The sequence below is a fragment of the Somniosus microcephalus genome, chromosome 3 (assembly GCF_052327205.1).
Source record: "Somniosus microcephalus isolate GS21.2 chromosome 3, FLI_Smic_1.0, whole genome shotgun sequence".
NCBI lineage: Eukaryota > Metazoa > Chordata > Chondrichthyes > Squaliformes > Somniosidae > Somniosus > Somniosus microcephalus.
This window is the reverse complement of record NC_140989.1, coordinates 13,780,600-13,786,599: the sequence shown is the minus strand read 5'-3', so window position 1 is coordinate 13,786,599 and position 6,000 is coordinate 13,780,600.

Here is a 6,000-nt window from a genome sequence, read left to right as displayed (position 1 = left end):
TTTCAGCCACTGCGTCCCTACCCTAGTGAACTCTTTCCCTCTCTAAGCCCTCTGTCCTGCACCCCGTCTCTCTCCCTTCCTTCGAAAGCCTCCTTCAATCGATCCCTCCCTTTTTGCGTTCTTTAATTTTTCAGGTCTCCCGCTTCCCCTCATGAAAGAACATTCACCGCACGGACTGCAGTGGTCAGGAAGACGGCTCACCACCACCTTCTCAAGCGCAACTAGGGATGGGCAATAAAATGCCGGCCTTGCCAGCGATGCCCACACCCCGTGAATGAATAAATAAAAATATGGCACTTTTCACGACCTCAGGAGCTCCCAAAGTGTTTCACAGCCAATGAAGTGCTTTTGAAGTGGAGTCACTGTTTGTAATGTAGGAAACGCAGCAGCCAATTGGCGCACAGCAAGCTCCCACAAACAGCAATGTGATAAATGACCAGATAATCTATTGTAGTGATGTTGATTGAGGGATAAATATTGGCCAGAATTCCCCTGCTCTTCTTCAGAATAGTGCCGTGGGATCTTTTAAGTCTGCTCAAGAGGGAAGACGGGGCCTCGATTTAATGTCTCATCCCAAAGACGGCGCCTCCAACAGTGCAGCACTCCCTCAGCACTGCACCGGGAGTGTCAGCCTGGATAATGTGGTCAAACCTGTGGAAGGGGGACTTAAACCCACAACCTTTGACCCGGAGGCGAGACTGTTACCCACTGAACCATGCCTGACCATTTTATCCTCGAGACACAGTATAAACGCAAGATGCCGTGTTCGTTCGAAGTTGCAAGCCACGGCTTAATTTGTGATGCGATGACATCATCACATCCCGACCTCGCTACGAGCAGAGATCACAGTAAATCTCCACCCGCTTACTGCTCGCCCTTCCCGCTGTACTGTATCAAGGAGGGAGATGTGGAGGCGCGTATCCTTCAGGGTTGGGAGCTCAGTGTTCGAGAACACTTCTGGTGAGAAAAGTTCAAGGAAGACAGGTTCAGACTCTAGCCACAAGGTGGCTCAGTGTACAGGGGCAGCTATTTGAAACGATTTTAAGGGGCTTGGCAGGGTGGATGCTGGGTGGTTGTTTCCCCTGGCTGGGGAGTCTAGAACCAGGGGTCACAGTCTCAGAATAAGGGGTCGGCCATTTAGGACTGAGATGAGGAGAAATTTCTTCACTCAGAGGGCGGTGAATCTTTGGAATTCTCTACCCCAGAGGGCTGTGAAGGCTCAGTCATTGAATATATTCAAGACAGAGATCGATAGATTTTTGAATATTAAGGGAATCAAGGGATACATAGATACATAGAAGATAGGAGCAGGAGTAGGCCATTCGGCCCTTCGTGCCTGCTCCGCCATTTAATGAGATCATGGCTGATCCTTTAATTCAGTATCCCGTCCCCGCCTTCTCTCCGTAACCCTTAACCCCTTTTGCCCGTAGAAATATATCTAATTCCCTCTTAAATATATTTAATGAGTTGGCGTACACTGCCCTCTGTGGCAATGAGTTCCACAGGTTCACCACTCTCTGAGTGAAGAAATTCCCCCTCATCTCTGTCCTAAATGGTTTAGCCCTTATCCTTAAATTATGTCCTCTAGTTCTGTTCTCACCCGCCAAGGGAAACATTCCTTCTGCATCCAGTCTGTCTAGACCTGTCAGAATTTTATACACTTCTATGAGGTCCCCTCTCAATCTTCTAAACTCCAGTGTGTACATCCCTAAACTACATAGTCTCTCCTCATAGGTCATTCCCGCCATTCCTGGTATCAGCCTGGTGAATCGCCGCTGCACCCCCTCCATGGCAAGAACATCCTTCCTCAGATGAGGCGACCAAAACTGTACACAGTACTCGAGGTGTGGTCTCACCAGTGCCCTGTACAGCTGCAGCAAGGTATCCCTGTTCCTGTATTCTAACCCTTTTGCTATGAAGGCCAGCATACCGTTTGCCTTCTTGACCGCCTGTTGCACCTGCATGCTCGCCTTCAGTGACTGGTGTACAAGAACACCCAGGTCTCTCTGTACTTCCCCCTCTCCCAATCTATTGCCATTTAAATAATAATTTGCCCTCCCGTTCCTGCACCCAAGGTGGATAACTTCGCACTTGTCCACATTATAGTGCATCTGCCATTTATCCGCCCAATCGCCCAGTCTGTCCAAATCGCTCTGGAGCTTCCTGGTCTCTTCCTCTGAGCCCACCCCACCTCCTAGTTTAGTGTCGTCTGCAAATTTGGAAATGCTGCATCCGACTCCCTGATCCAGGTCATTAATGTAAATTGTGAACAGCTGGGGGCCCAGGACAGATCCCTGTGGTACCCCACTTGTTACTGCCTGCCATTCAGAAAATGAGCCGTTTATTCCAACTCTCTGTTTTCTATCTGACAGCCAGTTCCCTATCCACGCCAAAACTTTCCCCTTTATCCCATGAGCCTCAATTTTCCATGCTAATCTTTTATGTGGGACCTTATCGAAGGCCTTTTGGAAGTCCAGGTACACCACATCTACTGGCTCTCCCCCATCTATTCTACCAGTTACTCCCTCAAAAAATTCCAATAGATTAGTCAAGCACGATTTACCCTTTGTAAATCCATGTTGACTCTGTCCTATCCTGTCCCCATTTGCTAAGTGCTCCGCTATTTCATCCTTAATGATGGACTCCAGCATTTTGCCCACAACTGATGTAAGGCTTACAGGTCTGTAATTACCTGCTTTTTCCCTACCCCCCTTTTTGAATAGTGGGGTAACGTTAGCTACCCTCCAATCCATCGGCACTGTTCCCGAGTCTAATGAATTCTGAAAAATCATCCTTAGTGCATCCGCTATCTCTAGGGCCACCTCCTTCAGTACCCTAGGATGCATGTTATCAGGCCCTGGGGATTTGTCCACCTTCAATCCCTTTAGCTTCCTTAACACCATATCCTTAGAGATATTGATTTGCGTCAGTTCCTCCTTTGCCAATGTCCCTATTTTTCCCGATATCCCAGGGAGGTTTTTTGTGTCTTCCTTCGTAAAGACTGACCCAAAGTATGCATTTAGTTGATCTGCCATTTCCTTATTTCCCATTATATATTCCCCCGTATCTGACTGCAATGGACCAACTTTGGTTTTCACCAGTCTTTTCCTTTTGATATATTTATAAAAGCTTTTGGAGTTAGTTTTTATATTTTCCGCCAGCTTATTTTCGTAAGCTATTTTGCCCCTCTTGATCATGCCCTTTGCCCTCCTTTGCTCTATCTTAAACTGTTCCCAATCTTCCGCTCTGGCGCTTTTTTTGGCTATTTTATACGCCCTATCTTTGGATTTTATGCTGTCTCTAATTTCCCCTGTTATCCACGGTTGAGTCACCTTTTTAGATTTCCTTTTATGCCAGATTGGTATAAACAATTTTTGCAATTTTGTCATTCTATCTTTAAATGTTTGCCATTGTTTATCTACCTCCAGTCCTCTCAGGAACGTTGTCCAATCAGACCTACTCAGTTATGGGGATAGTGCAGGAAAGTGCAGATGAGGTCGAAGACCAGCCATGATCTTATTGAATGGCGGAGCAGGCTCGAGGGGCCGAATGGCCGACTCCTGCTCCCAATTCTTGTGAAAATACTCTCACACAATCGGAGGTCCTTTGTTTTTGTATTTTCTTTTCCGCCTTCAGAGAGCTGTAACTGGAAAGGTAGGCACCTCGGCCTAACCCTGTACCTGTCCACTACTTTACCGTAGGATTACCAACCCACCAGGATTGTGCTGCAGTAAAGATTAAATGCCAGGACACGGCTGGGAGCAACAAAAGCGAATGGAGTGGCGTTAAAAAATTGTGTGTTTTTTTTCATATTCTTTGAGCTTTTTCGTTTAAAAGTATTAGCGATGGAGGGGAGGGGGTGGGGGGCAGGCTGTTTGACCGGGCGGGGAATTTGGAGGCGGGTTGTCTTGTGATGAAGTCTCCAGGAATATGTCGAACCAGAGCTGGCCACCCTACTTTACCGGCATCGCCTGTGGTAGGACAGGGCAACAGTGGGGTTTTGAATTGGGTGAAAATACAGGGATTGTGTCAGAACCATCCGTAAATATCCATTTACGTTCTTCCACTTTTGTGTTCAACAGAAAAAATGGACCTCCCCCCTCCTCCCCTGTCATGTTACAACTGCAGCTGTATACTGGCAGCTTCCTGTTAATATACAGGAGATGGAAGGAACTTAAGAGTTCTAAAGTAGTTTAAGATCCAGAAGGAATTCACACAACTGACAGGGCTGATCCCTAGAGTCACCTTCCCCTTTAAGGACGCATATTGTCCTCCACTGTTAGTTTCCGCTTTAAGAGCCCGTCAATGGCAGCAGTGACCCTGAGAATTACTTTCGCCTTTAAGACACCATAATTGCCAGTACTGATCCCAGGAGTTACCTTCCCCTTTAAGAACCCATTCGTAGCAGAATTGACACCGAGAGTGACCTTCCCCTTTAAGATGCCACAATGGGCAGGAATGAGCCCCAAGTGTTACCTTCCCCTTTAAGGAGCCATCGCTAACCTCCCCTTTAATAACAGTTAAGCCCAACCATTCCTTTTAAGAAAACAAAATAAATTTGTATTTTTAAGCTGCGCAGACGTTAAGAGAAAGATAAATTGACCTCGGGAAGCTCTACCATCTAGAATCTTGCTTCCTTTCCTTTCTCTCTATTGGTTTTTCTGAAGTAAAGATTTGTTTTAAATTAAAGATCATTCTAAGTTTGTTTTCACCAACAATGCATTTGTCATAAAGCTCTGAATTGGCATTGACTATTCATTTCTTTCTCTCCCCCTCTTCGCAGACGCTGCCACATAGGATTGCGCAGTCCCTGTCGTACAAAATAAGCATCGACAATTCAAAGCGGGCATGCAAAGTGAGACTGCGCTGTCCCTTTAAATAAAGGGGACTGTGCCCCCTTTCCCTTCCCCTTCCCCCCACATCAAGAAGTCCAGCAGGAAGTGATGCAGCAAGCAAGTCTTCGGGAGGCAATAAATCCAACAACGCAGTGAGGGGACCTTCAAATTCACCGTCATTTAAAAAAAACACACAAGTCGCCAATCAGCTACAACCCCGACCCCCTCTCCTGCAAAAACACCTTTGACCCCAAGAGGTCACTTCAACCTCACCTTTAATACCGACTCCTTTGAAGACTGGTGGCGCATTCATTGCTGAATTAAAAATAAATATGTTGTCAAGATCATAATTATATTTTTTTGTTTCAAATATACTTTTCTATATATTTAGTTTATCGATGAATACTTCTGAATTAAGAAATAATCAGAGTGTTTCCATAAATATTGGGATGGAACAGGGGGGCAAGTGAAGCCTTTTTGGAAGGCCCACAAGGGAGTTCAAGAGTCAAAGGGGCCCCTACGGAGATTTAAAGCTACCAGTTCGAGTTTGAACATCGTAAAATAAAGATTAAAAAAAGCTAAATCGAGCTCCAGTGTAGGGACATCTTTTGTTGTTAGAGAATGAAAGAGGTGGAAAATAATTTGGATTGATGGAAATGCACAGCAGGCCAGGCAGTAGCTGTAGGAGGTGGGTCAATGTTTGAGGGAGAGCTAACTGACGAAGGGTCTTCCTGCCCTGAAGGCTGATGTGTCCTTTACTCTCTCTACTTTTAAGTATTTTCTGTTGGATTTCCAGCCGTTTTGGTTTCGACTTCCTGTCTTACAATAATGATTCCTGCTGCTCTCTTCATTTTGAGGCAAAATGCCCCCAGACGATTACCCAAAAGTGTTCCAGTGACATCCTGCTCTGTCGCGACGGAATAACCATTACCCCTCGTCCCGGCCTTACCCCAATGCTGTCTTCAGCACTCGCTTTTTAAAAATATAATTTAAAAAATAAACACAGTGAGGTTTAACTTTCCTTTGGTGCAATGTTCTCACGTGTTTGTGTAAAACTCCCTCGAGTGCTTTTTTAATGCAGGTGGTTAACCCTATTTTATTTTCGAGTGATTAAAGCCAGTGTTAAAATGGCACATAAAGGGACGTACATGAAGGTATAAAGCAG